Source organism: Pinus tabuliformis, chromosome 8 (assembly GCF_031772625.1).
Source record: "Pinus tabuliformis cultivar Carrire ecotype Pingquan chromosome 8, CPIR1, whole genome shotgun sequence".
Lineage (NCBI taxonomy): Eukaryota > Viridiplantae > Streptophyta > Pinopsida > Pinales > Pinaceae > Pinus > Pinus tabuliformis.
The window spans coordinates 1,729,257,910-1,729,271,307 of record NC_142294.1 but is presented as its reverse complement, the minus strand read 5'-3'; positions in this window follow the sequence as shown (position 1 = coordinate 1,729,271,307).

Here is a 13,398-nt window from a genome sequence, read left to right as displayed (position 1 = left end):
GCGCATGTTGGATATGTAGTGTTGTGTACAGATGATGCTATGTACGTGTTGGATATGCAGTGCTATGTACAAGTGGTGTTGCGTGCATGTGGTAAATTAGTGCTATGTACATATGGTGTGGTGTGCATGATTGTACAAGTGGTACCGTGTGCATGTGGTGTTGTGTACATATTTTACAAGTGGTGTTGTGTGCATGTGGTGTTATGTACATGTCGTGCATATGGCGTTGTGTACATGTGGTGTCGCATACATGTCATGCGTGTGGTGCTGTGTACATGTGGTATTGTGTACGCATTGTATAGTGGTGTAGTGTACATGTGACATTGTGTACACGTTGTGCAGGTGGTGCAATGTACATGTTCTGTTGTGCACACATTGTGCAAGTGGTGCAGTGTACCAGTGGTACTATGTACATGTTGTACATATGGTACATGTGTATGTGTGGTATTGTGTGCATGTCATCCATGTTGTGTTATGGGCATGTGATATTATGTATGTGCATCATGTAGTCGTGGCATTGAAATGTGTGTACTCGTTGTGTTGTAGTTTGTGTAGGTACATGTATTGGGTGGTATTGCACATCAGGTATATAAGGATGCACTGTGTTGTACACTAGGTGTAGGTGTATGTGTTGTATGTCACGTATATATGAATGTATGGCATGGTGTGTTATGTCGTGTGGTTGTATGTGTGTGATGCACACTATGTGTCTATGCACATGGTTGAGGAGAAGGCACTACGTGTTTGTTGGGTGTGGCAACCGATCCAATGTGTGTAGAGAAAGAACAAAGGCAGAAGTAAGGATCGATGAAGGATAAGTATCAGTATTGTATTTTGGTTTTAGTATGCATGTGATTTATGATTCTGGTCTATGATGATTACATGTGATCTATGATTTTGATTTATGATGGTTACATGTCATTTATGATTTTGATGGTTATGTTTTGAGCTAACCTGATGTGATATTTTTATACATGTTGATTTGGTCAAATATGCTAGTTTGACTTATGGTGACAGGAAGCAAACATGATTGAAAATATACCTTATTGACGAGCTACCAATGATGTATGATGTGAATTTATTTTCAATTTATTTCCAATCTAATGGAAGTTATGTGTTTGGTACAGGAATTCATGAAATGTCTGATTGGGTAGTTGAAATCAACTACAAGAATTAGCAGCTTGATATGGTGGTTTGGTGGTTGCTTATGGTGGTTTGGTAGTTGCTTTATGATGATTTAGTATTTGATTTATGTTGGTTTAGTATATGCTTTATGGTGATTGATATATGCTTTATGATGGTTGATATATGCTTTATGATGATTTGATATATGCTTTATGTTGGTTGATACATGCTATATGATGTTTTGATATATGCCTTATGATGTTTTGATAGATGCTATATGATGATTAGTGTATGATTGATATATGTTTGGTATATTATTTGGCATATGTTTTGGTATATATTTTCATGAGGTTTTCATATGTACACCCATGTATGGATGTAAATACCATGACGAGTTGTGTTATAAGGCTCCACTATGCGGTATGGGTGTTATGTTATTATGCTATCATGTGGTTATGTTATCATGATGTTATGATGTCATATGAGTTTTTAAGCAAGATGATCATTGTAAATACGGTAATGACACTAGTAGAAAATGGTGAAATTAATGACTAGGTGACTAAAAAAGTTAGTCACCCCAACTTTTCCAAGTGAAATACTACCAAAAATTAGCAATATTAAGAGACCCAACTAGAAACGACTAACATAAATGACTATTTTAGTCACCAATTAAAATATAAGAGTAGCTAATAAGTAATACTACTAAAAATGACTAACATAGATGACTAATTTAGTCTAGGAAAAAAAATATGAGTACCTAACAAAAACTACAATAATATGAATTGGTCGTTTATGTTAGTCATTTTAATTATGTCACTTCAACAATCTAAACTTACAAGTCATAGGGGATTAAAAGGTTGTTTTATATTGGATGAAAGGTTATACTTCCTTGTACACTTCTTTATTGGATCAAAGGATGATTAAAATTATGGAGCTTATTAGAATCTTGAGGGTGATATCATTTGATCACATTCACATGGAATCAAATTCAAAAGTTGACAAATGATCGAAAAGGGGAGTGGGTCAACACGTCCTTTTGCAACACGACATGGCCACCTATATATGTTGCAACAAACTTTCCAACTTATTTATTTGGTTGCACATATATTTCACATTTCTTGTCCATCTTGCAAAGTGGCAGTGCTAAGGAGAGGGTATGAACTTTGGTCAAATAATGTTCACTTAGTACCACTACCAATTTCTTTCATTCAACTTGCATGATAATAAATGTATGACTATTGAATTTTACACACGCGTAAGTAGTCCACATTCAACTTTGTTGTCTTCATTGTCCTTAGTAACAACGACAAGTTTGAATATTTACTTTATTTATCATCGCAAACACACCTCTTTATTGTCCAAACATAGTTAATATTGTTGGTATATGAGCTCTTAATTGTGGAATGGTCTCTTGATGATGATAACGAACTCTCAATCTCCAATGATCATGAATACAATGAATGAATGATCTAATGCCCTACTTGTAGACAATTTATGATTCATTTTCTATTTTTATTGTGCCATTGTATATATGCTTCACTAGCATCTCATGCTATATGGTTAATTGAGCAAGCTTTATCTTTCATTTTTTCAAGCATAATTTGGTTGCTTGAATAAGCATAGTTGTGTAATTAAAATCATTCAAAATTTGTTAATAATTCATGGTTTATTTGACTATTCGAACACTTATCCCTAACATTTTACTTTGAGAGTGAGTAGTGTCAAATCACTAGTCTTCATTAAGGAACTTCCTTTCATTACTCAATGAGATAGCTTAGCTCGATATTTAAGGATTACCCCCTAGATAAGGATATCCTTCTTGTAGTCTAAAGAGTGAGAGAAGGCCACCAAGGTGACATCAGGTGGCTTGCTTGATGGGTGGGGTCAAGACTTCTTTTTTTCTATGAGAGTGTTTGAGTGGAGATACAATTTAGAAAATGCTTACAAGAAAATTAGTTTCCTTTATTTCCATCACCTAAAATACTTCCAATAAAATAATGTGCTTTTAATAAAATCTAATTTTGATAAATAATTAATTAAATAAAATTAAAAAAAATAAGATTATTATTATTATTATTGTTATTTTTTTGTATATGAGAGAATAGACAACTATAGCATGTTTGTACTTAAGGATCAATTCTATCCACTACCACAATCACCTCCAAGTGTACCCACATTGCCTCACACATGGCACACTGAGCTAATCAAAGTTTAAACCAATAACATCATAAGAAATGCCTTAACAGCCTATTCTATCATCAATTAATCTACACCATGGGGCAAATTAAAAATAACTTTTAATATTAAAAAATATAGCCAATTTATTTTATTTGAAAATCAATTTTAACATCTAATTTGAGGAAACTCTGTAAAATAAAATTTAATGTGAAAAATGTTAAGCAAAATAAAGTTGGGGTAAATTATTAAAAAAAAAAAAAGTAAAGCGAAATATAAAATTAATAATTATAATTATAATTAATAATACAATCATATTACTCCTAATTTACCATGTGTCAGAGGCATAAAATCTCTTCATATACAAACATTTTTTAAAGTGAAAAGAGATTTGATCTAGATCTAAAATTAAGATAGATCCAAGCTAGTTTATATTGATTTATGTAATTTAAAGTAAAGAATTATTATTTTAATGAACAGTTACTTTCAAAAATATTTGTAATTTCCTCAATTTTAAAATAGAGCCAGCATAGTTCCATCTTAACTCCAAATTTATCAAACGACGAGAGGGATCACATCTCTTGAAGTGAAAACCTCTTTTTTGAGTGAAAACTTGAGGAAAGGTTTGCACCTAGAGAGATTTGATCCCTCTTGGCACTTGATAGATCCAGAGTTAAAATGGATCTAGGTTGGTTTTAGTCATGTGCGGCCAAATGAAATCTAACGAACATATGATTAATTTTATCGATAATACGCAAATTCATCTAATATTAATATAATCATTTTAATTATGCTAATATGTCTCAAATTAATCTATATATTTTAATTTTAAATTTTCTTCGTTGCCTTAGTTTGTTGTGATGATAATAACTTTAATGATGAAAAATGATGAAATATAAATTTTGAATGTAAAGGGAAATTATAATAGTTTTGAATGATAGAAAATGTGAATAATAAGAATATAGCCAATTACAAATAGTCTTCATTGTGCTTAATCTAAAACTATTTTCTTCTATTATTCTTATTGTCATCCTTGTTGTTTTTTTCATCTTTTCATATTGATTGTCATATTTCCGTATCGATTATATGAAAAGGACAGGTTAAACCATAGACCATTTAAATCTTTAGCTCAATCTATTGTAGTAAACATCACTCCTTGTCTCCCCTTCTCTCCAATGTTAATAGGTTGAATTACTATAACACAAAAATCAATGTACAATGTCAATAGTTTTTTGTGCTTACACTAAAATCAATGCACAATGTTAATCCAATCACTTTAAAATTAATGTACCATCATACATCCAATTACATCAAAACAGAAATCAACATTTACATTGAAATTAATGAATCTAATGCAAGCAATTAAATAAGATTAGAAAACAATATTTTAACTAAAATCACTGCATCTAATGAAAGAAATCAAATAAGATTAGAAATCAACATTTACACTCAAATAAGTTCATCTAGTGCATGTAAGAAAATTGGATTATAAACCAACATCTACACTAAAATTAATGCACCTAGTGCAAGTAAGCAAATAGGATTATAAAGCAACATCTACACTAGAATCAATTTATCTAGTGCAAGCAATTAAATAGGATTAGCAATCAAATAGGATTAGAAATCACCATCTACATTGAAATCAATGCATTTAGTGCAAGCAATCAAATAAGATTAGAAATCACCATCTACACTGAAATCAATGCATCTAGTGCAAGCAATCAAAAATTATTAGAAATCAACATCTACATTGAAATCAATGTATCTAGTGGAAGCAATCAAATAGGAATAGAAATCACCATCTACATTGAAATCAATGCATTTAGTGCAAGCAATCAAATAGGATTAGAAATCATATACATTGGAATTAATGCATCCAATGAAAGCAATCAAATATCATTAGAAATCAACATCTACACTAAAATCAATGCATCTAGTGCAAGAAATCAAATTGGTTTAGAAATCATCATCTACACTGAAATCAATGTATCTAATGAAAGAAATATTCTTCCATCCCCCCATATATATATCTATATCTCCCTCCATCTCTCCTTATTTTCCACTCTATCTCAACCCCCAAACACACATGCTATTTCACTTCATATCTATCAATATCTTTGTCCCTCCCTCCCTCTCTTTATATCTCTCTTCTTTCCTCTCTTCACTTTCCATATATATCTCTATCTCCATCTGCCTCTCTATATCACTACGAAAACATACACTTTATTTCTTCAATCTATCTACCTATCCCTCTCTCTCTCTCTCTCCCGCTTCTATCTCTCTTCCCTACTTCTTTCCTCTCTCTCTCTCTCTCCATCCTCTTTATCACTCCCTCTCTCTCTCTCTCTCCACCTTTATCTCTATATTTATTTCTTCTTACCTCTCTCTATCCCCCTACAACTCCATCTCTCTTTCCCTCCCTCACTCCGCTCTCTCACATCCTCTCTCTCTTCCTTCCTCTCTTTGTCTCTCTCTCTATCTCTCTCTCATCCTCTCTGTTACCCCATCACTCTCCTTCTCTCTCTCAAGTATTATCTCTCTCTCTCTCTCTCTCTCTCTCTCTCTCTCTCTAACTATGTTACTATATCCCTCCCTCTCTCCTTCTATCTCCTTCTCTCCCCCTTCTTTCTATCTCTCCTTATTTGTCCCTTTATCTCACCCCTAAACATGCACTCTTTCTCTCCATATCTACCTTGTCACTCCCTCTCTCTCTCCACTTCTCCCTCTCTATGCATTTCTTCTTCCCTCCCTCGCCCCCCCTCCAACTCCATATCTCTATCCCTCCCTCTCTCCTCCTCTCTCTCATCCTTCCTCTCTCGCCCTTTCTCTCCTACATTTATCTCTCTTCCCCCGTCTCTCTCTCTCTCTCTCTCTCTCTCTACCCTCCAATCCTCTCACTATCTCCCTCCCACTCTCCTCTCCCTTCCCCCTCCATCTTTGTGTCTCCTTCGCCCTCTTTTACTCTTCTCTACCTCTCTCTCTATTTTTATTCCTCATGTCCCCTCTCCTTCAGTTTATCTCCATCTCTCCCTTGTCACTTCCCCTATCTCTCCACCTTTATAACTTTATGTCTTTGTTCTTACCTCCCATATATATAGATTTAATATATATCATGATATATTAATATATATTATAATATAACAAATTTAATATTGGATTAAAACAAAGTTATTATATTTAATAATATCAAGATTATGATATATTAATATGAATATTAGATTATTATTAATAATAATAATAATAATAATAATAATCTTTTAATATTAATATTATGGTTAATAGTATTTTTTTGCATGGTATTAATAATAATTTGGCCCATGATATTTTTCCCATAGGCTTATCCTTAATAAACCTATTTTTTGAGTGTCAATAAGTGTAAAGAGGTTTATGGAGCAAATATAAAAAGAGGCTTTATTTATTTACCATACCTCTTGTTTATTTATATTTTTATTTATTTATCATATTTCTTTTATTTACAATGGTATTTGGCCCATAGGCTTGGTATATAATTAGAAGTTGATTTCTAATCTTATTTGATATGCTTTTATTTATATACCATACATATTTATACCACTTTATATTTATTTATTTATCATACATCTTTTATAAATATGGTAATTGGCCCATGGTATTAATAATTATGTGTCTCGAAGGATGCACCTAAATAAAACCTATTTTTTGAGTTTTCATAAATATAAAGAGGTTAATGGAGTAAAATAAAAAGAGGTTTTATTTATTTACCATACCTCTAGTTTATTTATTTATTTATTTGTTTACCATACCTTTGGAGTAAATATAAAAAATAAGTCTTATTTATCTACCATACTTCTCGTTTATTTTTATTTTTATTTTTATTTATTTACCATAGCTCTTTTTTTCACTGTTCGTAAACCTCTTTATATTTTAAAGTTATATTTTGTTTATACATAATAATAATTAGATTGATTTGTGTTTACATTTACGTTTATGTTTACATTTACATTTAAGTTTACATGTTTATGTTTTTACGTGAGATCTACCCCATGGGCCCAATAATTATTTTATTTTTAATCTGAAATTACAAATAACTTTGAAAAATACATATAAATAACCAAAAACAATTTTGTATTAACTAACATAAATTAAATTTCAATTAATTGAAAGTTAAAATAATATTATTTGAATGAAAAGTTGCCTTCTATTTTCAAAGAGAGTAAAGAGATTTGAAATTATTTTATTTAAACTTTGAATTACAAATAATTTAATAATTTAAACTGTCGTAAATTTGGGGTTTTGGATGATTTTACCCCAAACCTTAGGGGATATAGATCATATTGCCTTGATAATTAGCAATGTAAAGGCATTGTTTTAGATCTGGCACTATTTCTACCAGGGTAACACATATTCAAATCTTTATGAGGATAAAATTGATCTTCCATATCGACATTGAAATAGCGACAACTAGTTGGGAACTAGAGAAAGAGAGATGTAGTGAGTTGTTGAAACCTAGAAAAAAACTAGTAGGCTGTTAGATTCGAAGTTATTAGTAATGGAGACATGGTGGGTGCTTCAAATGTTGGTTACATGTCTTGCAGTTCGAACCACTGCCGACGGATCAATGGATGCTGAGGTGTGTTTGACAAAGTTGAGGAAACCTTTGAATCTGATGCTCGATTACTCTCACATTGTTGTTGAGCTAAATCAAATATTCAGCTTACATAATTATTTATCCAATCGTTACGCACTATGGCAAAGGTCAACTATCTTGCTTCTTGGTCGATCCAGATACTGTGCTAGATCTGGTGAGTAACTCTTAACAAAGTGTGAAAAAGCATTTCATAATTAATTTTAGATTTTCTGGAGTATTTCCATATTTTTTTATTATTAGATTACATTTTTCATCTATATCTCGAAAATGACAATGGATCCAAACTTAGATTTCACATTTTTTAATTATTTAAATCATATTTATTTGATTTTTCTAGAGCTTCTCTACATTATTTATTTCTCTTGGGAGATCAGATCTTCCATATATGTCTTCAAAACTTCGACCCAAAAAACCATTATCCTTTTTCTCTTAAATGTGTTACTTTTTTTTGGTTGAATTCAAATTGCAAATATCGACAGACATGGTTGCGAATGCAACTTTAGCAGCCATGGCCAAACATATAGGAAAGCATGGTGTAAAGGTTTATCAGGTTACTTCTTCACCCCATAACAATTCAAGAATTTTAAAAAATAACATTTGAACATTTTAAATGTAATCCCTACATTGATTGCAAAGGAAACCCAGTAAAATTATTGAAGCAATTGACCTGCGTTAACACTATGGATAATTATGGGCAGGCTCAGGCTCTAACACATCGATTAGTTCACCAAATAACATAAGTTGTTACGATACTCTGTGTTTCTTACTCGAAATTTTGATGAATATAAGTGGAATTTGAAAAGTGAAAAATTTACTCATGTAAATTTTACTTTGCAGAGTATAAGTGGAATTTGAAAAGTTAAAAATTTACTCATGTAAATTTTACTTTGCATATAATCTCTGTTCAAGGAGTAGATTCATTATTTAATCTAAAGAATTATCGATTCACCATAATTATAAAAAAAATACATAAAATGAATCATTGCAAACTGATAGTCATATTGTAGATAGCGGGGTTATCAAGATCATCTACAAAATATATGTTACAACAATTGAAGCACCTGGAAAAGATCTACGAGCCATATGCATTCTACGAAGGAAGGTGAATTATGTGAAATGGAGATGAAATACAAATTTGTTGGTGTTGTATTGTTTTAAACATTTTGATTGGTAATCAAGCAGCTTACATTAATAATTTTTTTAATATACTTGTGCAGATTCGATACAATTCTGAAAAATTGTTTCAAGAGCTCTTTGAAGATGAATGAGACAATTTCAGATTTGATGTTAAGATTATCGAGTGGAAAAATTACATTGGAAATATTCATATTCCCTGACTTGGTGAATATATCTTAAATGGGTGAATATGTATCAGTGGATCACAATGGTTGCAATGGCCATGAAGACACCAATTTTCACTTCACTAGGTTCACTATTTCTGGGAGAGTGGAGGAGACTGTTGGAGCAGAAAGCTATCCAGATATAAATGGAGGTTGTTTCAATGTGAAGGTTGAACTCATTTCCACCAGCAATGATCTCATTAATTTTGTGTTTATGTCGCGGGGAGGCAGTTACACATTTACAAATATTACTCCAAGGAAATATAGGCTGGTTGCTTCCCATCATGAATACATAAACTTCATCAATCCTTGAGCAAATCAAATCCCACTACATTTTTTTTCAAAAAGGAAAGGCCATGATATTTTTCTCTCTTCTCCTTTGTTTTATATGCAAAATAAGTTTGGAGATTCCTTAAGGATGATTTTCCAGAGGACACAATAGCCCTCCATGAAATGAAATGTGAAGAATGGAGAGAGTGGGCTTTGTGAGCCAATTGTTAAACAGAGGAAGAAGATACAAGGTCATACCTAATGTTGATCCTAGATAGGATGGAACTACACATGTGGTACAATGATTGATGTTTATGGAGTATATTTTCTATAATATTCTCTTTCAAATACGTGATTCTCATGTTCTCTTAACAATTGTCCAAAGAGGCTCTCCAGAGATGGAGTTGGGATTTGGAAATCTGGTAGTAGATGACATATTTTTTGTCCCAAGTTATGATATGGATGGCTTACTTGTTTCTCAGGGTAACCCTATTTTAGGTGTTCATGTATACCTTTATTCAAATGATTTCCATGAGGTGAAGTTCCCTCAAAGAAGCTCCTTGGCCAAATCAAGCGCTATGTCATGCAATATCTAATGCAGATGGAAAATTTTCTTTTAATTTCATTCCATGTGGAAAATAAAGGTTGTTGCCACTCTACAAGGGTGAGAATACAATATTTGATGTTTCACTTCCATTTATAAAGGTTCTTGTTGAGCACAAACGTGTTAATATATCTCATCCATTTCAAGTCACAGGTTTCTCAGTTGGAGGACTTGTGGTGACTTCTGAAGGAGTTCGTTTTGAAGGTGTTAAGATATTAGTTGATGGGTGACAAAGAGCTACAACAAATGTCTAGAGATATTAAAAACTTGATCATGCAACATCAACACGCTACACAATCAAGGCTCAGAAGGATCACTTCGAGTTTAGTAGTTTGGAGAGTTTCATGGTTGTGCCAAACATGGCTTCAATCTCAAAGATAGCAGCAACACATTATAATATTTGTGGCTCCCTAAAATTAGTGACAAATGGATATTATGGAAAGCATCAAGTTGGCTTGACACACGGGCCAAACAATGTTAAGCCTCAACTAAAGAGGATTGATGATATGGGAAACTTCTACTTCGAGGTTTAACCAGGTTAATATCGAATATACCCACTGGCCACAACAGCAAAACATGATTCTGGTCTTCAATTTTCACTATCACATATTGATGTGATAGTAACTAGACCAATGTTTTGCATTGAATTTATAAAGGCCCTTATTGATATCTGTGGATCGGTGATATGCAAGGAAGAATGTGACTCCTCGAGTCGTATATCACTTACTTCTCTGGCTATTGAACTTTGGGTTTAGAGAAGCTTAACTCTTTAAGTTTAACAAATGAGAGTAGTGACTTCATATTGCGTCTTGAGGTAAAACATGGACCTTCATTTGATTTGTTAGATGGGGATGATGACTGGTGTTGGGAGAGAAAGGCTATTGATGTCAATGTTGGTGTTTCTGTTCAATCAAAGAAAGTGTTTATCCAAAAAGGCTATTGGTTGTGTATTATGTCTACTCACCATGTGGCTTCTTACATCATACATCCAAACAAAGAACCCATGAATTTGTTGATTGAGAAAGGATGGTAGAAAATCTACTTAGAAGCTTCTCGTGTGCACATGCTTCATTTCTTGAACTCATGCATTTTATTGGGAATTCCTTAATTAGAATTGAATGTATTGAACCATAAGCCTATATATTTGACTGGTGAAAAATATCTACTGAGTGGTGAAATACATGTTGATTCAAGTTTTTATCCCAAAGAAAATGAGTTGTCTCGAAGCATTATTGTAGACATATGGAAAAAGGAGGGTGCATTTATAGATATGATCAATAATGTCAAACTTGTTTCAAGTGATAATGGACCAAGCAACATTGTTGTATATTAGTACACTCACTAGGCCAATATTGAAGATGAAATGGTCTTTTTCCTGAGAGATAAAAGGAATTCTAGTGAGAAAAATAGTTTTGAAAAGGTCTTGTTTTATCTAAGAAGTTGGCACGTTGTTGTTAAAACTGATGGGTTCCAACCTGTTATTCCTTCTTTTGTGGGGTGCCCAGGAAAGTACATTCAGGGTCAGTGCTACTAGCAATCCCAGGTGTTGACATTAAAATAATTGCTTGCTCAAAATGACAGTAGCAATGATCTTCTAAAAAAGCGTGACTTGGTTCTTCAAACTTCAACAAGATTAGATGGTCTATTTTTGGGTGGTCCTATGTAAGATGATACTGAGTACTATGTTGAAGCTTCCAAGGGATATCATTTAAAAGCTCTTGCATAGGACCCATTTTTAAGCTTAGATGTATGCTCATCCAATTTGATTGAAAGCCCCACTTGACTAGCCAAACCATAAAGAATATTCGATTGTCAATATTCGACCTTCTGTGTACTCCATGTGTTTATGGTCCCCAGTAGAGGAATCACTGAATTTTCATCAAACAACTACTAGATATGGAAAAAACCTATTCAATCGCATTGCTTCAAACTACAACCATGTAAGTCTGGATTTTACTATTACTTTTAATGCTTTACAATGAAACCAGTGTAAATGTAGGTTATATGTGGATAAAATATAAACCATTGTAAATGCAGGTTGTCTTGTATGTGCATGCAGTTGCATACATGATAAAATATTTGAGAGTGAATCAAATGTTGTTTCAAGATCTTTCATGCTCTATCTTGAGACTCAATATGCAATGTGGAAGTAATTTGACCGTATTGGAAATGGACTCATATCTCGATAATGCATACAATTTCTTTGTGGACATATTTATTGAGATTATGGGGAGCTTTAAATCATTAAAGGATTTGGTCATATGTGTTGTGCCTTTGCTTAAAGAAATATGTGTCTTCTCAAATTGTTGTTCGAGAGGCTTCCTAATCTCCAATGTTTGTTAATGGGTGACAACTTTATCTTGGTAAAAACGGAATTTTTTCTTTTCTCTGACATGTGCAACAAAAAACATGTTTCAATGTTTAAGAATGTTTGCATTTGCTACTCATTTGTAAGATATAGCATAAAAAAAATAAACAAATCATAGATTGATGTAGCTTACGTTGACTATTATGTTTTGGATCATTATTATGTCATGTTTGCAGATTCAGTATATCCAATAGATATGAAACAAAACCAAGTAACAAATTTGTTTCATATCTATTCCTTAATGTAAATCTACACTACCTAAATTAAAAAAGTTAACCTGTTATAAGTTGTGAAAAGACCATAAAATTCTTCCATGGTTTTTTTTCCATGATGTTTATAATGAATATTTATGTCTTTTACCTCATAAATGAGTGTACAGTTGGCTTGTTCTGGTTTTGAAATGCAATGGAGGAACTTTGAAAATATCCCATAACTTGACATCTCAGATCCCCACTCTCTCATCTCTGTATATACAAGCTTATGTAGACATAATTGAATTTCATGATAGGGAAATCAATGTATTAGGTTGCTTTCTTCAGAGCACCCCTCCTCTAGAGATGATAGAATTTCATTTAATTGATGACTTGAATTATGACGATCCACGATATGTAAAGTTTTTGGAGGAAGTGATGTATTTGAATAGAGTTTCAAAGAAAGAAATGATATTGGTATGATAATTTTCTTTTTAAATACACGCTTCAAAATTTTAAACGCTGACTAGTAAAAAGGCTTTCTGGCTTCATTTTCTTTTATTTTTTTATTTACGAAAGGGTATGACCAATGCAGGTTATATGTGGATACAAGGATGAATTCCATTGTGGATACAAGGATGTGGACACCAGTGGAATTACCTACTTAGTCTTGGGAAACATCGAGTATGGAAGCGGAT